We start from the raw sequence: 23454 nt of genomic DNA, 5'->3' as shown, positions 1-23454 counted from the left end.
GATTATTATGTACAAACTAATTTCGGTGTAATATGACTGACTTCTCTCAACATTCGCTGGACTCGATTCGACTGAATGAATAATAATCGTTGGCTTCTAAGTATTTAAAACCATACTTTTCGTTTAAATGTTACGTGATCGAGGTCTTTCTGGAATACACATCGCGACTTCCGCTTCCAGGCTTTTCTTTAGCGAACGCCGCCCGGCCGCCGTCACCGACCATGAATCACCCATATATACTAGAATCCATTCGCGTCGCACCGGTGTGGCGTATGGGTTTCTTTGGTAACAATATTGTAACACCTATTTAAAAAGAAAACTAATTTGTGTGTTACACTCTGAAAAGAGAACACTCCGTATAGTTCAAAATAATTTTTTAGGCGACCATTACAAATCTGGTAGTTTTTTCGTCCCTAATCACATACATGATGTGCCAGTTTTTTCTACCGAAATGTGAAAATTATTTTTTTGGACTCAATTGTCAGTTTTTTGTACTCAGATGTCGAAAATTTACTTCTTTGGATTCTTCGGATTCTTCGGGTTCTTTGGATTCTTCGGATTCTTTGGATTCTTCGGATTCTTCAAATTCTTGGGATTCTTCGGATTCTTCGGATTCTTTGGATTCTTTGGACTTTTCCCACTTTTCTAACATTCCAGATTTTTCTGATTCTTCGGATTGTTCTGGATTTTTTGAGCTTTTCGGACTGTTTGGAATTATAAGATTTAGATTTTTGGTTTTTTTTTGATTATTGACTTCATGAGTTTCTTGGATTTCGTAGGATTTTTTGTATTTTTATAAAAATTTGTTTTGATTTTTTAAATTTTTTAGATATTTTGGATCTTTTAGTTCTTTTGCACTTTTTGACCTTTTTGGACTTTTCGGATATTTTTTTATTTTCTGGATTTTATGGATGTTTTTATCTTTTGGATTTTTTGGTTGTTTTGGACTTTTTGGACGTTTTAGACATTTTGAACTTTTTAACTTTTTGGATTACTTGAATTTCTTGCATTTTCTAGATTTTCTGAATTTTCCAAATTTTTTGGATTTTCTGGTTTTTCTGGATTTTCTAGCTTTGGATTTTTGAATTCTTTGGAATATTTGGATTCTTTGGTTTCTTCGGATTCTTCTTCTTCTTCTTCTTTTTGGTTTTTTGTTATCCGATTTTTTTAGATTATTTGGGATATTTTCAAATTTTTGAATTTTTAGAATTCTTGGATTTATTGGATTTTTAAAATTCTTTAATTTTTTTGGATTTTCGTTTGAACTCTTTGGATATTTTCGTTTTTCTTGAAATATTTTTAATTTTTGTATTATTTGTTTTTGTTGGATCTTTTGGAACTTTTGAATTTTTTGGACTTTTAGGACTATTTGGAGTAATAGAATTTCTTGGCCTTTTTAATTTTTTATTTTTTTAAATTCTTTGATTTTTTTTTATTTTCTTAATTTTTTTGGATAGTCTACATTTTTTTGATTATTGAATTTTACTTGTCTTCTTGAGCAACATTTTTTTAAATAAAAAAGCTAAAAGCGCCGTTGGGTACTTGAACTTCATCGAACATCGTTATGAAACAGAACGGTACCAAATTTTTTCTTAGTAGAGAACCAAAGTAGCACTTTTAGCACTTTGGTCGTTTTAGTTTTTATCAAATCTGCAGGAATTTTCCTCCAACAACAAAAAATATTTTCTACCCTCAAAATCATTTACATAACCAATAATTTCTTGTATGGTCGCCTAAAAAAGTTGAGTGTACCTCGGCCAAAAATTTTTCGGCCTTATCCGATTTGTAGTCCTCGGCTACGCCTCGGCGTCAGTCTTCAGAGCGGCTGCATAAGTTCTTCTTTGTGGCCTTGATACACAAACAATAGTTCTTAAAAAACCGTACAACTTTGGTCCTTGATTTTATTTTTTATTTCTAATAATTAATGAGATATTGAGGAACGCGTGCTTAGTGACTCACCCTGTATATTTAAAAATTTGTTACAATTGTACAGTTTAAACAAACTTTTATATTTACTTCATGCGCATAATTTTTCAGGACCTAAGATGTAGGAACTGCTGGGACCGGAGAAAATATAAAGGTCGAAAAACCTGAAATGACTGTGCAAAATTTTATTTGTCTGATGTCTAACTCATGTTAAGTTCAAGTGCATAGTTAGAGCCCATGTGCAATAGATTGTATGTGAGAGATTTTGCGGAGGTGTTGTCCGTTTGTTAAAGATGTATCGAATTTTTTAAGAATACAAATGAGCATGAAGACTATAAAACAACTTCCCATTGTTAATGGCAGTTTTCCGTGATTTTTTTATTTTTTACATAAGTTTCTTATATTCTCAAAACGTTATATTTTAGCGTCGTTTTAAAGTTTTGTTGGAGCTTTTTAACAGTTTCGATTGTAACTAAGAAGCTCTAATAAACTTGTTATAGTAATTTTACTGCTAAAGAACTTAAGAATATTTACGTAGCTTGCGTTTATAAAGTAACGAGATGATAAGTGACCGCTTGTTCTTGGCCATTGTCGTTATTGCCCATAACTCCCAATTGTACAAAAGAACTGCTTTTTGATCATCATTGATTTTTAATTCTGGCTTGTTTTTGGTTTTACATTCTATACATGCTTGAGTTTTTTGGATATTTTTATTGCTGAAATTATAAAACGTCAATGTGATAAGGAAATATTCGTCTTAGTTGGCCACTTGCCACTAAAATAAATTTCAATTTTAAATACTTATTTATTCATATGAAAAATCCCTGCTATGTGATTATATGAAAATTGTATGGTAGAAGATAATCTTTGACACTAAAAATAACAACTTTGAAGTGTTATAATTTGGCAGAAACTATCCTAGCATCGTTTAAAAATTGCTTACAAAAAAAAAGGAATTTTCGTATTCTTGTAAAAGTTTGCAAGGAAATCAATATTTGTTGTAGGAAAATTTTATCCACTTTAAATTAGCATCAGTTTAATTTATAAATGTTGGACGTGCCAGGAACATTATTACAAATTATGTATTCACGCATATTTAAAATTACATAAACCTATCAAAAAACGGAATATTTTAGATGATTTTTCGAGATAATTTATTCCACTAACTGTTGGGTATGATTCATGCAGTGACATTTTCGACTTGATCGCCGTTTCAATCAAAAATTTATTTACTAAATAAATATGGCTGCAGGGACAGATACAACACTTACGTCTGGTGATAAAACGGAGTGTTAGTTCCCACATTATTATACGGGATGTAAATTTTAAGTGTCCTCTATTTATCTTTTGAGGAATCAAAAATTTATAAACAGGTTTAAAGAAACAACATATTTAAAGTGAGGCGACTGCAGATGGTATATTATGGTAATTAACGACAAATAAAGAACTATTATAAAATTTTTAAACAATATTTACATAAGTTCCTGTTTACCAACAATTTTTTGGAGTTAAAACGTCGGAGCTCATGTGTGGCTGAACGTCTCATTAAGGGTATTTTTCAGAACTACGACTCGTATTATTTTTTAATTGAGAGAAATTGTATTAAATATGTATCGATATATATATTAAAGAGACATTATGCAGCTGTTCCAGAAAGTACATTATTATTCCGCGTGGGTACAAAGTAGAAAAATATGCTTTGTTTAGCAAGACACAATAAAAGTGAATGTATATGTATATATTTTTGATTGTGGAATACTAATTTTGTTGCATTAAAGTAATCGATTGCCTTTCGTAAAATTCTCGTTTCGTGGCATTTTAGCCGTTTATGGTTCGCGAGTCCGTTGGTAAAAGTCATCCCAACCAATCATTCCAAAGCTAAGTTTCGGACGTACACAAAAACAAAACAAAATACTGCTAATAGACAGGCTTCAGTTTAATGAATAAATCGAAGCAAGCAAACCATGACTTAAGATAAAGCCATCACGTTACTAAGTGGCCTGGGCAGCTTCGTACAGCCAGCACACGTTTAGTGAATTAAAGGGGGCGTCACAAAATTTCAAGCATAAACAGCATCATGATGAATAGAAACGCAACAAACATTCCTCCAAATCCAGTATTTGATGCGTCTCATGTACACATGATGAATATTAGAATGATTCAACACGTGCACTTGTTCCGGCTCAAACTTCGACCAATTATGTACTGTCCCTCAAAGGAGCTTTTTGAAAGGTAAAAGGTGCCGGTTTGTATGGAAAGGTGTGAGAGCAGCTTAGTGAGGAGAGTAAACCATTAAGAATTATTTTTTATACAATGTCGGCTGGTACTACCGAAAATTAACCGATAGGACACCCATGTCGTTGAAATGTGAAACCCGCCACCATCAAAAAAATGAACAAGACCCTAAAACATGAGACACAAAATTGGCCTAGTTTATATTCGTGGAACCCAATTATTCAATTTGAAAAGTGACGAGGCAGTTTTCAAAAAGCCGCTAATCATTTTGTAAAATGCCTACAATAATTCGAAAAAACAGCCAGTCATTTGGCGAAATGACGGTTTAAATAAATATAACTTCATGTATTGCGTGAAATATTTACAAAACTCGGTTTCTTGGTTGTGTGGTGGTCGGTCAATTGATTTTGTGTATATTGCAACATGGTTAAACAAGTCTAATCAGAATTGTTCGCAGTTGTTGACGATGAATTGTTCATTATGAAAATCGGAGAAATAATACAAAGTAGACAAGAAATGCAATAATATCGATATCGACTATCGATAATAGTTTAAATGTAGGAACTATACGCCCTGTATTAAGAAGCTTTAAAACTAAGTAGAGCATTAAAGCAATTTAACAATTTCTATAAAATGACTGATAGTGAGTTACTCTTATCAGTTGAAGTCATGAATATGTTTATCTACCGGAATAGCGTTGCTAATGAGAATGAAGGTTGAACCTTAATCATAAAAATATTTACAATTCTATTGTATTAAATTGTGTTGGACTAGACTCTAACAAGCTAATCTTTAGGTCAGATTTAGTACTGTCAATAAATCATTTCAATATTGATGTGTTATCATGCTATAATGTTTTATTACACATGACTTTAACGTTAATTTTAACGATCACTTACCAGAACAAACCTTTTTAAAAATTTTAGGTGACAATATTTTTGGGTTGAAGTTTTGGGATTTATTTACCCTGTTTATATAATACAGGGTCATCATAAATAATTGTTATTAACTTGGCTTTGAAAACCAATGAATTTTTTGTTGTTGCCTCTCCATAATGCGATTCGAAGTAATTCGAACTATTAATTATATTATATGTAATTATATGTCATTGTATTTGAGGAATTGTCAAAAACAAAGAAAACAATCTACAAGAATTTAGAATTTAAACCTTACTTAGAAGTGTTATTTCATGTCCGTGCCCCCGTGCTCGTGTGTTCGTGCAGTTTATAAAAAAATTGAGTCTAAAGTCATTTAGACAGGACTTCCTTCGCACCTGAAGACAAATATTCAAACAACTTCAGTGTGCTAGAAAAAAAAATGTCGATGATCGAACTAACGCGAGCAGAGCTCAAGTTCTCTAAGAAATCCATACGTCCACCGGCAATCGTTATGCACGTAACACAAATATCATCTATGGGTACAAAAATTGTTGTGCAGTAGTTGTGGTAAAAACTAAGGTAGCCTCATAAACCACAAGTATAGGAGTACGTTATGTTATAAAGTGTAAATGTGAATTACTACCAAAAAAAGAATTTACGTCATTTATTTGTTGGTGGAGATGATTAGATAAATTTTGGTTACAACGATATTCTTAACTAAAGAAGGCAGTCTATGTTATTGATTAAATCAAGAACGACTCACTCCATTTTCTCGAAATTTTAGGAATACAGTACTGTTATTAGTAGTATTGCATTGTATCTATCCAAATTGATATATGCGTCTCTGCAAAAACGTTGATGACATCATTACAAACTTTTGTAATGAAAAAACTCACTTAAAACATATACCTTTTTTCCATTTACTTTATCACTGCATATATATTTTAATTTTTTTCTTTAAAATTCGCAAAATCAATTTTTTTTAAGTTTTCGAAAAAGCTAGGTATGTTGTATTGTACTTCAGGGGAGAAAGAAACAAAAACTAGACAATAAAATTACTTCAGTTAACTTGTTAACTAAAAAAAATGTTTTTTATTATTAAAATTTGTTTATCTTATTTATGAAATAAGAATTTTTAATTAAAGATAGAAAAATGTGTTAAAATTTGGGCCCCAGAACAGATATTAATGTGGAAATAAAAATGGGATAAATCAAGAATCGAAAAATTCTATAAAATTTAATTTTAAAACCAGTTTATAGGCACAGTCCATTGAATAATTAGACCGATACATAAAGCCTAATAGCAACACGTACCCTTTAAATCCTGATTTCCTTTTCCTTCCGCGCCGATCCTTGCAGACTCCTTCCTCATGGGCACATCACAACACTCACTTTTCACTTTGAGTCCGAAACCAAATTATTTTTAACAAAAATAAACCACTTCAACAAACGAAGTCAAAACCGACTGAACTCTTTTGTGTAACACGAAAAATAAACAAAAAATTATGGGCGATACCATATCAGACATTTTTTGCAGAGTTTTTATTCATCGATACATCATACAGTAAGTGAAGCTTTATCAAAATGCTACATTATTCGTTAGCAGAACATAATTTTCGCGCTGGTTGGATGAATAAGATATTACGAATTGTACATACAATTCGCTAAAAATAAATTAGAAAATTCGATTATATACCTACCTCTTTGGGTAATATTTTATTTTTCGACAGTTAATGATATAACACAAAATTCAATTTTTTTCACCATTTGAGTCGTACGGGGTGTTTCAACGGTCAAAGAGAGGAAAATTAAACATTTGCTGTAGACATACATATTTTCAAACATATAGAGTGTTCCGTTTAACTTACACAATAAAGTTGTATGTTTACTTTAGGAGCGTAATTTAGAAAGATATTGTAATAGAATCCATTTGGCTACTTTCATGTTTTATCGACGTTTCGTAATCATAACCTCTAGAATGGAAGTTTATTTCGGCAGAACTTACCGTATTTACCCTTGAAACAAATCCCGTCTCTGAAAAATCATGAAATTTGATTTTGTGATTTTTGATTTGTGTATAAAGTAAAAACCAATTGCAAGGTTCCGTGGTCCGCACAAGTGCGTTCGCGAGAAAATATATTTATACTAAATAACCACCGAGAAAATGAACTGTTAACAATTACATGGTTAACTTCGAGTATTTATGTTTATACTTCGAAAGAATTGGACTATCGTCACGTACAAGCATCTGCGGCCGCTTAAAAGAAAATGAAATTTGATTGATTTTGTCTCCTTTTGTCTTCCAAAAATATAAAATAAGTATTCTGTAGTTAGTGTTGTGTTAAAATATTCTAATACACACCCAAGAGCACCCAATTTTGTAGTTGTCCATTTTCAAACAAATCTCGATCTGAACAATGGTTAAAAGTGATATTGTCCTCTGAAGTTCTGGTCGTCGTGCCACAACATACGAAAGTTAATTCTTTCATCAGCCATATTTTTTCCTATTTCTAAAAATTTCTGGATCTTCTCCACATATAATTGTTATTATTTCATTGTTTCCATGTTAACAAGCAAACTTTCATATACCTAGTGATAATTTTCATATTTATGTATGTAGTCCAGGTGCCAATGACATTTGGAAAACGAACTATGTGAAAAAAATCTTCTTTCATACCTACTAGTTCTTCTACAGGTTGAAACATCACAAAAAATTTTCGGTACAGTTTAACCACTACTCTGGGCACTCGAGGAATTATTCTCATGTTTTTTGTTTGATGAATGTCCATAGAATACGCAATACAATCTAAGTGCCTATCGTAAGAAATAGAGATTGCTAGAAGTGAAATATTAGTCTCCCACTACTGACGTTAAGTTTTATATTTACATATCTAAAGGAGCATCAAATTCTTCCGTTTCAAATATTTCAACGTACTTTTTTAAATCTATGGTCAGCTAAAATTAAATAAAGCTGAATAGTTTGTCGGATGCCGGAAATCTTCCCCCTTATGCTATGAACATAAAGCGACTCTCCTTTTTTTGTTTTCAAAAATATTTTCTAACATCACTGCATCATTGGTTGTTCTAAACATGTATTCGATGTTTGTATATCTTATCTTTCATCTATCCAAATCTAGAAAAATCTGGTAGATCAAATTGGGTGAACGAGCACGCCACTCTGGATTCAGACTTTGACTTATTATACAATTCCCATAAAATTCTTGCAAGTGTTGAAAATAACCAAACTGCAATCAATTCCTCATCACCTAACTGGTTAGAAAACCTCTAATATTGCTCTTTGCTCTCTGTATCTTGCAGAATTAATTATTGTATTGTGAAAGAATATTGGCCCAACCACTCTTCATAAAGACCTTTCTTCAAAAGCAAAAGGATTTTTAGCATTCCAAACTCTATTATTTTGAGTATTAACTTAACCACTTCGATGAAAGCATTCGTCATCAGAAAATAACGGCAAATCCAAAGTTCTCTTGTTGTTCATGTTGTTTTGAAACCACTGAAAATATGCAACACGACGATGATAATCAGCTATTTTAAGTTCATGGACTGACGATACTTTATAGGGAAGCATGTGTGATGTTCTTTTCAAAACTTTCTGACAAGAGGTGTACGGAACACCAGATTGCAACACGAGTTTACTCAGAGATTCTTTTGGGCTGCTCTATCCTTTCCCTCAAATCTTCGATGACCTCCTCACTAACTGGAGATCTTCCTGCTGAGTTCCGTTTAGGATCATTTCCAGTGCTGCTTAATCGTTCCACTGTTCTTTTTATGTGTGTCATTAAAAAATGTTCAATGATGTTTAATTCAGGAAATTTAGTCAGATATTCATCCTTGCAAGCTTGAATAAAATGCACGCATTCCCCGTCCGCCTTTAACGTTCCATTTCCATAATAAGACACAGTAATGAACGTATTTTGTTCTAAGATATACCCCATCATAACCTAAAGGAGATGTACTTAAATCATCAATACCCATTAATTCGTTTCTAATTACCGTAATCGCTATTATGGGATGGTTGTACTTTTGATAAAACTTGGGTTGTATTCAATTTAAGTTACAACAAAAAAAAAGAAAAATGGAAGATCAACAACACGAGTAAACAAGACGATCGCAGGTTAAGTAAATGGCATACCTACTCGTATGAAGTTCTGACTTCTAATTTTGCGAATTTTGCGAAAGTCAGAAGCGGTACACAAAATCAGTTGCATCAGCGTCTACTTCGACTACAATCATTTATGATAACCCTGTACTTATCTAAAAATAAATCTTCTTAACTATTCAATCATTGCACAATTTTTCTCAGCGCCAGACCTTTGTCTGAAATTTTGGCACTGCTATCCCAGGCGTTGCAACGCCTAAAGATTAATCGAACACTTCGCCAAACAAACTGCAATATAAAACCTGTAATATTTAACAGTCGCTTGCAATATCGCCTTCATAATTTGACTGGAGATACTTCGTTATCCACCCCATGCGAGCCTTCGGCGAAGCAGCAGCTTCCAACATCAGTGACTTAGTGTTATTCTGACTTGCAGATCAGTTAAGGATCCAGAAACAAACATCTTTGGCTAATTACCGGACGGCAAAAGTCGCCGTGTCTTACCGTGGGGCCGCATTTGCATATCGCGATGGGTGATTGCTTCGCGCCACTTCAATTAACACTTGCGAAATAAATTAGTTCGAGCGGAACTCTTTTATTCAGCTCGCATTGATAAATAACAATATGTGCGTAAAGGTATGGCTGCTTTGTCCAATACGGTTTCAAATTTTTGTCGCGGCCTTCGCCTCCGGACAGCCGAGCCTTTATTCGCCAGGTGATTCGGGGTGAAGGCGGTTGCGATTTATAACGTTTCAAGCGCCAATTAGCTGAACATTGCGTACTTCTATATCTGAAAACCATTTACAACTTGTCACTGGTTTACTGCGGGACATATTGGAATATGGTTAATAACGGACCGAGCGTGCATAATATCTTGTCCTAGCTAATGATCCGTGAAATCATATTTAATGTGTAACAACAATAGCGGAGGAATTTTAGCCAGCGAATTACAGCAGAAAAAGTAAATAATTTGGTCGTTACAGTATCCAGATCTAATGACTTTACCTTATAGCTGCCCTTATTTTGGAGAATATAACTTTCAAAAAACATGCTTTTCTTCGCTACGTATAGCTCTCATTGCTATTAAAAGATTGCAAAATATAAATTATTGCGGATTATTCTTCAAGAAATGGATGTAAAGCACTTGTTTTTTTTTTAATTTCTCCACACAACTGGCAATTTTTTTACAGTGGCAGTGCCAGAAGTGAGTGTTTTGTGATTCATAATGATGCACCTCTGTCAAGTCAAAACAGAATTATAGGCAAGCGCCAAAAAGATTCAAAATCTAAACATGACTAGAAGCGGTTCTTCGGAAGTCTCGATGCCCCAGAAAGCCATCGAAGCAAAAATCGCGAACTCTCTAGAAGGAAAATAATTTGTAATGCTTATAACTACGTGGGACGAATTTTTCCCAGTGAAAGCATACAGCAAAGTTTGTGTTCGAGTGTACAAAAATATCCGTAAGAACGGTCGAAAGGATTTTAGAGAACGCAATAATTTGCAAAATAAAAATAAAACGCCTGATGCTACACTTTATCAAAAAAAAGCACAGAAAACGGACTATTACTAATTTAGAAGACTATGAATGAAATTCTTTTAGAAACAAAATATTTTTATAATTTACGGAAATTACATCGGCGTGGGTAAAAATCAACAATTTATTTTTCGATAACACGCAAATAGACAACCAACTATACAGCATTAATGTACAGCTCAATAAGTAGTACTCCTTAATCGATTGTAACGAATTTGACTAAACTGCCCGCCCCCCACGGTGTAAACAGCCACGCGTTCCTTCTGGAGAGTTCGTGATCGACGCTTTGAGGTTGTTCTGGAGTCCGCCATCGAGACTTCCGGCGAACCTCTTCCAAGGTTTTCTTTATTCGAACGCCGCTGTCATCGCAGTACTGTATTAGAAAATCCATAGACGTACCGGGGCGGATCATGGGTTTACTTCGTAATGATATACAATTTTCACCTAACTGAAGGACGTCGAGTAACAGAAGAGCTAAACTAATGAAATAAGATTATTGCGCTTCGAGTATTTAGAAAAAATTGGTCGAAGGTTATTTTCAACAGAATTTCCCTCGCCCCTAAAGTACCTACAGTCGAACAACTATAGCTTTGAAAAATTGGTCTAAAGAGTTTAGACAGTACTTCCCTCGCTGTCGGAAACTTGACGACTGCATGCCTATTGTGTTTTTTTTTCTCATTACATTTTTGTAGTGGGAATTTAAAAAAAAATTGTGATGACGTCATCAACATTTTTGCAAGGACACGTATATCAGTTGGGATAGATGTAGTGTAATACTAAGAATAAAATTATTGTATTCCCAAATTTTCGGGAAAATGAATTGGGTCGTTTTGAATATTGATTTCTTATAATCAATAAAATAACGAAACAATTTACTCAGGTATACGGCGCCTTTTTTTGAACCACCTCTTAAGAAAATCTAAAAAATATGAATGGAATGATATATCACAAGTACAAACTCATCATATTTTTTGCATTTTAGATAGGATTTATTCAGCAAAATTTAAGGGTGACGTCATCAATTTTTTTAGGAGGGATGAACAAATACATTTTGAACAAAAGTTTACCATGCTTATAATAACTTTAAAATATTCCCAAGATTTCAAAGCACTCGGTTTTGTAATTCCTGATTAAATCGATAAAATAAATTCACGCCTTCATTAATTTTTTTGAGTCACCCTGCATATGCAAATCCAAAAATATGAATGGAATGATAAATCACAAGTACAGACACATCATATTTTGTACAATTTGGATACGATTTATTCGGCAAACTTTTGAGCTGACGTCATCAGTTTTTTGTAGAAGATAACCAAATATATTTTGACTAAAAATTTATTATGCTCTTTAAAAACATCTGCAAGATTTCAAAGCATTTGGTTTTGTAGTTCCTGATTAAATCAATAAAATAAATTTACGCATTCATTAATTTTTTTGAGTCACCCTGTATATGCAAATCGAAAAAATTTGAATGGAATGATAAATCACAAGAAGAGACTCACCATATTTTGTACATTTTAGATAGGATTTATTCAGCAAAATTTTGTGGCGACGTCATAAATTTTTTAGGGGGGACGACCAAATACATTTTGATCAAAAATTTACCATGCTTATGATAATTTTAAAATATCTTCAAGATTTCGAAGCATTCGGTTTTGTAGTTCCTGAGTAAATCAGTAAAATAAATTTACCCTTTCATTTATTTTCTTCAATCACCCTGTATATGCAAATCCAAAAAATATGAATAGAGTGATAGATCACAAGTACAGACTGATCATATTTTGTACATTTTAGATATGATTTATTCGGCAAATTTTCGAGCTGACGTCATCAAGTTTTTGGAGGGGATAAGCAAATATATTTTGACTAAACATTTATTATGCTCTTTATAACCTTAAAACATCTGCAAGATGTCAGAGCATTCCGTTTTGTAGTTCCTGATTAAATCAATAAAATATATTTACGCATTCATTAATTTTTTTGAGTCACTCTGTATATGCAAATCCAAAAAATATGAATGGAATGATAAATGACAAGTACAGACTCATCATATTTTGTAGATTTTAGATATGATTTATTCGGCAAACTTTCGAGCTGACGTCATCAATTTTTTGGAGGGGATAAGCAAATATATTTTGACTAAACATTTATTATGCTCTTTATAACCTTAAAACATCTGCAAGATTTCAAAGCATTCGGTTTTGTAGTTTCTGAGTAAATCAGTAAAATAAATTTACGCATTCATTAATTTTTTTGAGTCACCCTGTATATGCAAATCCAAAAAATATGAATGGAGTGATAGATCACAAGTACAGACTCATCATATTTTGTACATTTTAGATATGATTTATTCCACAAACTTTTGAGCTGACGTCATCAAGTTTTTGGAGGGGATAAGCAAATATTTTTTGACTAAAAATTTATTATGCTCTTTATAGCCTTAAAACATCTGCAACATTTCAAAGCATTCTGGTTAGCAGATTAAAAATTAAATTTCAAAATGTTGTTTTATAATTTTGATTTTTTTTCCAAAAATCTGGACGTTTCGGGTGAAAAGTCGATTCAGAGTTGTAAACTACATGTGTAGGACTATGTTATTTTATACAATTGAAAACCCATTTACTATGTACAATTTTGAAGTGACGTCATCGCATTAGTGGTGGGGATGATTAGACAAATTTTGGTTAGCGTTTTACCATCTACATGATATTCTTAATATAAGTACAAAATTTCACAACAATCGGTCGAGTACTTTCGGAGATTATCTGTCTAATAAAAATCCGGGACGGCAGACGGACGGACAGACGGACGGACAGACGGACAGACGGACAGACGGACAGACAGACGGAAATGGGAGACCTATTTCTTCGTCTTCTAGGGGTCATGAAAGATCGAGAAAACGTAAAAGTAGAGAGTCGACCGACGGACTCGATTACAATACTTCCTTTGCTTACGCTCGGGAAGTAAAAATTATAAAATTTAACTTTGAGGATTTTTTTATGCTAACCTCTATGAACTAAAATTAATATATGCGTGGATTGTTAAAGTACAGGTAAAGAAGCATCGTTTGCATTTGTTTCTACTGACTTTTTCCTTATAAAAATGTTTTGATGGCGTTATCAAGATTTTAACAAGAAGACACGTATATTCATTTGAATGGGTGCTCTGTGATACTAATAATAAAAGTACTGCTTCCTCAATTTTCTGTAAAATGGGATGGGAAATAAAACATTTCGCCCCATTCATTAATAATTTTGAGTCACCTTTATACAAGCAATTCGAAAAAATATGAATAGATAGATAAACCATTATATAGACTCTTAATACTGTGTGTATGTTAGATGTATTCGATTAAAGTTTGAGATGACGTTATTAACTTTTTTGGAAGGGGATAATAAACGGATAAATTTTGATTAACGATTTACTGTGCTAACGATGACCGTAAAATGCTTGCAAGATTTGAGACCATTCGGTTTTGCAGTTTCAAACTTAGGTTGAAAAATGTTGTTTTACAATTTTGATTTTTTTCAAAAATTCCATGTCTAGGGTAATAACTAATAACTCAAGATCAATTTTAACAACAATCGGTCCGGTAGTTTAGAAGATTTTCTGTCTAATAAAAATCGACACAGACACGAACATATGACAGACGACAAACGGGAGACAGACAGACGGAAATGAGAGATCTATGTTTTCGTACTCTAGGGGCAATGAAACGTCGAGAAAACATAAAAATATCCATGCCTGTTGCTTATTTGCATGTTTTTCTTTCTTCCTTAATTGGCGGTATTTTTTATTAGCGTTCACGTCTCTAGCATCTTTTATTTTGTCCTTACATGCTTCATTTTTTTGTGGGTGACATATAGGCATCCTTTATGAAACTACACTTTTCTGTGTTTTATATCCCAATACATTTGCTTATAGCTTCCTTACGTTTATTCCATCTATCTGTTAAATCTTCAACTTTGTGTATATCTGTTTTTTCCATGCTCTCTCTGTTTGCTTGTGTAACTCTTTTTGTTTTTCTTCTTTACTCAACAGTTGGATTTAAAAATTGTTCCGTGTTACACATTTCCCTGTGTAGCATAACGTATTCTTGCTCTTATTTTAATTCCCAAAAGAAAGTGATCGATATCTACATTTGCTTCCATGTATGACCTGACATCCATCAGTTTGGATGTATGGCGCGCATCGACTAGGTAGGTACCTACATGGTCAACGCGTGTTTCCCACCATCACGTTTTTGCTTTCCGCGAAGTTGATAAGTAGGCAGCCATTTTCATACGTTTTTCCGTGAAGGCTACTGCCAGATTTGGTCCTCGTAGTACATCGTTTCTGGTACGATAGTGTGAAATCATTGTTCTTTTTAGGATGCCTACCGGTTGTCGTTTACCATATTCTTGGCCTGTTTCCGAGGCTACTTGTGATCTCCTAACGGATTAAGTTTTTCCAGGGTAGAGTTGTTAGCACTGAACCCGACCCTCTTTTCGGAGGACGATTCTCCTTTCCTCGCCTTTCCTAGCCCTGACTTTGCTTCCCACTGAGGTTGATTACTCAGTGTTTCGCAAGTATGCTCAGATCGGTAAGGTCTACCAGGAAGAGGTGAGGTAGGAATTGAGTAGGAGAGGCTAGGCGCGGTGCCATATATTGCGCATCTCTACCCCTTTAGACCCCATTGCAGCCAATTGACAAATACATTAATTCCTAATTTGCTGCCCGATAGGGTATTAGTAAGTGATATTGTATCTTATCACAATATACAGCTGCACGGTGTCCCAACGTCTAATTCCAGAAACCTGGAAATGATAAACTGACGTACCTATAGAAAAAGTATACCATTATTTAGTAAAAACATATGAAAGATAACAACGTTTATAAATGTATTATGCGACGAAATTTCGGTGACGGTCCGTAATTTTGCCGATATCGCGTGGGGGTGGCGTGCCTCGGTGCCAAGCCTTGGGCCTACTAGTGCCGCTGAAAAAGTAACACGTCTGACCGAGCTAGGCTTATGCGGACACCTTCACACCACCGGGTGTGGCACCTTCGGTCGGGAGCGGCCGTACTCGGGCCCCAGTTCCCTTTCCTGGGAGGGAGCGCCGGAGTTGCTCTAAAACCGGAGACACGGATCTCAGTGGTCAGCGCCCGCGAAAACAAGAAATAAAACAGGAAAATTAACAATGTTGGGTTTTTATTTCCTGCCACCAGCAACACGGCTAAAATAATCTTACGGCTAATAAACGTGACGGAAAAAAATCGGTGACGGCGGTACGGTTTTTCGCCCGGGGGCGGCGATTCAAAAACGGTACGCAAACAGGCAGAAAACGCAAAACGGTTCTTACGGTGGTCGGTTTTCACACCCAAAGAAAAACTTAAAAAAAAAATTTCTTCACAGCCGGATTCCCCCAACTTTCTCGGTACGCGTCCCGGTTTCCGCCCGCGAAAATTCGCCTCCTTACAATATTGGTACCACATGGTCATCAACTATTACAGCTACCACCATATTACCCAGGTCTTAACTCTATAGAAAAAACTGGGCAATAATGAAGAACAGTGTCGCCAAAAATAATGTTAGTTTTAAACTTGAGGCAGCCAAAATTTTACCTGAATAAGAATTTGTCAGGATTACGTTTAGTAAAATCTGGAAAAAAAAGTGTGTAATAGCGTCAAAGTAAGAATTCCAGAGCTGATCATTAATCTTGATGAAGATACATCAAGTTTTTATTCACTTTGTGTTGTTATTATTGCTTACAAACCTGTTAATTTTGTTATAGTATATTGAATTATTTGTTAATCTCGTCTTTGATAATTAATAAATACTCGTATTAAAACATGGATAACATTTTTTAACATGAAAAGAACTGATCCCTTATGTCTGTATTTAGCATTACAGTGAAACTTGTTGGAAATATACGTTGGTTAAGAAAAGCGGGCCGTAAATTGACATCTGCCACGAACCTAAGAAATGTAGCCATGCATTAAATATAACGCTATTTTTCATGTACCACTTACAATAAGCTCTGTGTTCTGAAAGCATCTGCGTTTTTGAAGTTTGGACTTTTTTAATAGTCACCTCAAGAAACAAACTGTATTTTAGTGTATGTGCCATTATATGATGTTTCAAAGTCATTTCAGTGTAAGTTAGAAGAGTGTACCTAAACTGTTTATTGTACTATAACAAAGTATTGATGTTAAAAAAGCTAACATTAACGGGAACTTTTATCTTTACATATATCTTTAAAAATATTGGCCGCAGAATTTAAACGTGGTCGGCGAAGCTTGAAAGTTGGTTCTCGTTATGGACTTTCTTCAAGCAATGTAATCTCAGCAAATTATTCGCAATCACTTTGGAACAGGCTAATTTTAACTTGTCAAAAATTCATGGAGCTGTGAGCATTGTAGATATATAGGCATCCCTATTTAAATTTTGGACAGTCAAAAATCAGTTTGAAAGGTAATGTCTTATAAGAGTAGTGTACATCTCTGGATACAGATGTTTTTCAAAGCAGTATTTTGCATGGTGTTTAATCTAGGGCTCCTGTAAGCTTAGAATTTGAAAATACGACTAGTATGCAATTAAGCAATTGATAAGATAATTTTTTATAAAAAGGAGTCAACATTGGCGAAGACTCCTGTGACCAGGGTTTGGAAGCCTCCCTTCTTGTGTACTGTAAATATTTATCTCCGGGACACCCGTAACAATTTTGGTGGACGTCTTCTACGAGCAACAGCATGATTAACGACGCGGTCCGCGTCGTTACGACACGCGTTTCATTATCGATGTCGACCTTGTCTTTTGTTCCCTGATTAATTCCATACGAGGGTCTTGACGCCCGCATGAAATTGATCGAGTGACTCTCCAAGTGGTGTTCTCTTTTTTCCGGTTCCCTTCTTTTTGGTCTTTGTCTTTTTGCTTTGGACAAGCAATTCGAGGATTTATGAAATTGGTTGAGGGTCCGGTGTGCGAATGGACGTGACTGTGACAGCGGGAGGTCGCACGAACGGCCGAGCCCAATCACAGGTGTCAGCTTCCTGACAGTTCTGCGCTTAATTTTTCGCTTTCGAACAAGCGGTTTACACTGCGCTGGTGAATAAATGTCCTGCTAATTTGTCGAAAACGCTGGAAATTTCAATGCTGCTTGTGCGGTGATTTTAACGGGGGAATAGTTACAAACTGCTGACGTAACGCCATTGATAAATTAATAAGTTTGTAATTTGTGGTCGCGTGGGTTTGTAGCAGTTAGTCATTATTACTGTTTTACAAATAAAATGGTTGTGGCAAACCAGGTTTCACAGTCGTGTGGTTTTTACTTATTTATCGAGGCACAACGACACAGTCGGGGGAATTTTGTTATTAAATGGGGTGCCTCCATAATGTCGACATCAATAGGACGAATTTTGTCAAAAGTTATAAATATAAGTTGTTCAATTTAAATGTAAAAAAAATTCGTTACGTTGTGATGTGGCTTAACCACTGATATCGGGACATCCGTGGAACTGAATCCGAATGTCTCCTCTGCAATGATACGTCTAAATAAGTTACGTTATAGAAAAGTTTTTAACAAAATTAATTTTAATTGCCCATAATTTTATAAACCTGGTAGACACCAGAAACTAAAATCTTTATAAACAGATTTTTAACGTTCATTTAAATTTTACAACTTTGTTTGTGCATTTATCTAAAACTGGCATTCCCATTGGAACAGAAAGCGTTTATGATTGAGTAGTATTTTCGTGTGGATTAATCACCGACATTCTTTCTGAGGATGATTCGATTACAAATTATGTTTTTGTGTAAATGCTACAGACACCGTACTTAATTTAGACTTTGTATAAAACTGTAGCAAATAGTAAAATCGTTCGCTAAAATAATTCACTTACCATAAATTTTGACATATAATGTGGAAGGCAAACTATAGCTAAACAAAGTATAGAAGTACTTTTTAAAAGAACCTTCTCATCAAAGAGAGAATGGCGTCAGCTGTTTTTGCGTTTTATCGACAATCTTATGTGCATCGGGCGGGCAAGCATGTTACATTGTAGGTGCCTATAACCCATGGTATAAACGTCTTTTTATGACACGGCGAATCTCGCATTCAAGCGTGACGTCATCCGGTGAGTTCCGGTCGTACGCTGGCGCTTATTTTGAGCGATATTTAATGTAATTTCTAATAAATCAAGTGTGCGAAAAGTACATTCAACTACAGTGATTCAGTATGAGTAAAATTTAATTGATCTAAGGCCAACGCAAACCTCAAAATATTTCGGACACAAAATTATAACCGGAATGCGAGAATTTCAAATTTGTTTGTCAGCGTAGGTGGAGTCAAAAAACACGATATGTATTATTTGAATTTCGATATTATAATTATTGGAGTATTATCTGATACAAATCACACAAATTTTGTACAAGGAGATACTAAGAAGATCAGTTGGCATAACGTATAATTTTATAACAACGACATTGGTACATTCCATGCGAAAAAAGATGTTTCTCTAACCCTAAGTAACTCCCTAGGCACGATTTTTGAAAACTTGGCATTGCTTGCGTTTATGTTTCGTGAACAGATAATAATTTCTTTTTGATTGCATGTTATTATATTGATGAAAGATTTTTCAAAAAAACTCTAAAAATTGAAAGTTATCTTCGTTTTCGGGGAAACAAGTGATTGATTTGCAACCTATAAGTTTATATAAAATATGGAGCTCTAAATATGTATCTGTCGATGCTAATTTATTGTGACCGCTGAAATGTAGGTACATTTAATTTCTTATATATAATATACTTACGGGCACTAATTATTATGTTTCTTTAACACTGTTGATTATCTATGTATTTATAACTAACCTTCAAATTTTTAGAGATCAATTTGCAAGTGTAGCTGTTTAAATCTCATCTTAATAATAAGCTGCAGTCGTGAAAGTTGTCCAGAGCTTTCGTCCTAGTTATATCTACTCGAAATGCGGAAAATAGCTTAGATTCGGTCTTATTATTAATATTATATTATGTATATACGAGATTTCGAATTACAAATGTGTTTGCTTGATGGAATATTACGTAACTATTGTTTCTTTTCATGTGAAGCAAATTACAGTTGATTAACACGTGAGTCTCATTAAATGCCATTCTGTCTTGACGAATCAGTTTGCTTACACTAGTTGTGTGTTAAATGACTAGATTAAATATACCGATATAAAAATATGTAACATTATAGTTTTTGCGTGGTTGTGATATTATTAGTAGCACTGTTTCTGAATAAATTAATTTTAAAACGAGGCATCTTAACTTTAATTTTGGATTCTACACATCTTCTATTTCAGCTGAAACGCCTATAATAAAAAAACGGGTAGGGTAAATGTGTACAAGAGTACGCACTTAGTGGAAAACTGTCAACAACTTTTTAATTTTTTTGGATAGACAAATTTTATGATATAGGTTCGTTATATACATGTTTAGAGATCAGATATATTTAATTGTACGTCCCAACACCACTATATTTTAAGAGTAATTTCAATTTTTGTCAAGATGTGTAAATGCGCGCTCTTAGACAGTTCATTGCACAAGAGTGCGCATTTCAACGCTTATGAGTACGCATTACATTTTATGAAAAAATATTTGTTTCTAAGGTGAAAATAAATGGGAATAAGTGACTACAGACTACACATAAAACGGAGGACCTATTTCTTCGTACTCTAGGGGTCTTGAAAAGACGAGAAAACGTAAAAATAAAGAGTCGGTCGACGGACTCGATTACAACACGCTCAGGAAGTAAAAATTAAAAAAAAATCACCATAACCACCACCACACAACTTGAGAAGCAGTACAAAGTAGTAGAGTTAAATAATGCAGTATCGTATGATATGTATCTCCAAGACTATTAGACTACGTATTGCAAGCAATGCGCACTCTTATACAATACCTCGCTGCGCACTCTTGTACATTTGTACATAACCTAATGTTTTCAAAGTTAAAAGCTTTTGATTGACAGAAAGTGTAAAACTGTTAGTGTATAACGACACCTTAAAAGTTACAACTAATGACAATTATTACTGTAAAATAAAAGAACTGGTACGTACCTTACAATAAACTAAAACTATGAGCGGGAAAAATTACATCCACACAACGTGTGAACATAAAATCCTCAGTACGACCAAACTATAAACCATATTCAGGTCACTTTTGCACCTTTATCTCAGGTTTAGCATTAAATTCTGAATGGTATAACTTCATCTTACCCAGATGGCACTAATAAGCAGAAATCATCAGTGCGTACTCTTATACATATTCGCACTCTTGTACACATTTACCCTATAAAAATTAAGCGTTCTAAACTTCAGTATAGAGTACTTATCTATAATTGTGTAAAAGATATAAATACTCATATTACACACGACTATTGCCAGTGAATTTTATTTGAAGAACATCTCCGACAAAATTATGCCATCTTAGATAGAACCTGTGCTAACTTTTTAGAGATTTCAATGTTTAGGACGAGTGACTTCGACAGTAGAGCAAGCGACGAACTTGTGATGAGCGATATTTTTTGTAAGAATGGACGCTCCATTTTTACATTAAATTAACGATTTTATAAATTTTATGCACTGATGGCTTAATTTTGTTATGAAAGAAATGGGGAATTCCATAAGTTAGTGACCGATCATTGCGAAGGATGTGTTTTTAATTTAGTTCAAATCTTTTAAAATATAGCTATAAATTATTATATGTTAGACTAAAGAAAGTAAGTGTACTGCTTTCATTAATTTATTCTGTTCTAAAATATTTTTGACTAATACCTACTCCTACTAGCAATAATTACATTAACTACGTAATACTTATTACATTCACATAATCTAATTTTTGTTACAACCGAATAATCGCAGTGTTCGTAATTTAATAACTTTTTTCCGTTTCCTTCTGTCTATCTTGTCATCTGTCTATCTGTCGTCTGTCGTCTGTCTCTCTTGTCATCTGTGTGTCGGTCTGTCGTTTGTCTGTCTTGTCATCTGTCTGTCTGTCGTCTGTCTGTCTGTCTGTCGTCTACCTATCTCTTGTCTGTCGATCTGTCATCTGTATTTATGTCATCTGTATCCAATTTTATTAGAAAGATAATCTTCGAAGCTACCAAACCCGAAGTCAAATTTTATAATTTTATTTTTGGAAGAACCAGGATTAGTTGGACTGTGCTTCAACGGCGAGGGAAGTTTTGTCGAAATAACCATCGACCATCTAGATTTTGATTTTCACCGTTACTTTTATTGAAAACGTTAAATATAAGTAGGTATACTGGAACATATTTTTAACTCTGAACATTATGAAAGTATGGGCTTAATTTCTATGTTTAGTTTTAAAAAGCACACATCAATGTATATATGCTCTCAGTTTTCAATATTGAAGAATTCATTAAACTCAAAACAGAACATTGATGTAGTTGGATACCTTCAAAAATCAGAATTATACATTCCAAAGAAGTCTAAAATCAAAATCAGTCCGAAAACATATTATTATTTCCCGAGCGTAAGCTACAGAAGCATAGTAATCGAGTCCATAGGACGAATGGGCACTTTTATATTTTCTCGACGTTTCATAACCCCTACAGTACGCAAGAAGTAGTCTCCCGTTTCCGTCTGTCTGTCTGTTTGTATCCATTTTTATTAGACACCTAATCTTCAAAACTGCTGGACCGATTGTTGTCAAATTTTTGTATGTATGTTAGAAATATGTAGATGGTTAAATGCTAGCCAAACTTCGGCTAATCATCCCCACTAACAATTTGATGGCATCATCTCAATGAACCGTATTTTAAAATGAGCTGAATATTATACAAAAATATACTCCTATATTTGTAGTAGGTATACATACATACCGTTTTGTTGGTTCGATGCCGAACTTGACCTTTTCCCTTTTTTTTCTTGCACTGGTACTGTGCTGTGACAAATTTTCTTTTGTGCTGTGACTAGTATTATCCATGTTGATGGCGTCCTCACAAATTTTTTATTGGTCAAATTTAAAACGAACCATTTTCTCAAGAATGTGAGAATACGCACGTCTTTATAGAATAATGATAAAATAAGAATTATAATATTTCTAACATTTTGTTCGATTGTGGTTTAATTAATAATTTTAGTTCCCTGTTTTGAGACAAACTCATTTAAATGAAACTAATTTCTACGTGACATTCGTTCGATGTATAAACATAAATAAACACTTGAGCTTCAGATTGCTATTACCTAGTGCTAAAGGACAAGAGGTGTTATTTAGGCCTCTCGTTTTTACTTTGCAGCTGTTATCACAAAACGAAAATCGTAAAACCAAATTTTTTATATTTTTTAAAAAGCTGGATTTGTCGGATTATACTTATGGCCCCACTTTTTGCTTTGCTTACACAGGATTACTCAAAAAAATTAACGAATCAGTCAATTTATTTTGTCGAATAAATCAAGAATTGCAAAACTGAATACTTTGAAATCTTGCAGACGTTTTAAAGTTATTGTAATCATGGTAAATTGTTAATCAAAATCCATCTCTTTATTCCTCCCAAAAAACTAATAACGTCATCTCGAAATTTTGCCGAATAAATTTTACCCAAAATGTGCAAAATATAATGAGTTTTTACTTATGATGGATCATTGTATTAATTGTTTTTTAGATTTGTTTAAACAGGTGGCTCAAAAAAAACTAATGAATGAGTCAATGTATTTTATTGATTAAATCAGGAACGGCTCACTCCATTTTGCCAAAAAATTATTTTTAGTATTACACT

General features: G+C 33.9%; 1 protein-coding gene across 1 annotated transcript in view; it reads left to right on the top strand.

Annotated features, from left to right (window-relative positions):
• The window catches only part of Su(var)3-3 (Suppressor of variegation 3-3), a 597292-nt gene that overhangs the window by 389044 nt on the left and 184794 nt on the right, over positions 1-23454 (top strand). The gene's annotated exons all lie outside the window — the stretch shown is intronic.

This window comes from Zophobas morio, unplaced genomic scaffold (assembly GCF_036711695.1).
Source record: "Zophobas morio isolate AGI-343-1 ecotype UQ-CSIRO unplaced genomic scaffold, CSIRO_AGI_Zmor_V1 ptg000014l, whole genome shotgun sequence".
In the NCBI taxonomy this organism is placed as follows: Eukaryota; Metazoa; Arthropoda; class Insecta; order Coleoptera; family Tenebrionidae; genus Zophobas; species Zophobas morio.
Note: the sequence above shows the minus strand (reverse complement) of the source record. Positions and strands in the feature narration are given on the sequence as shown.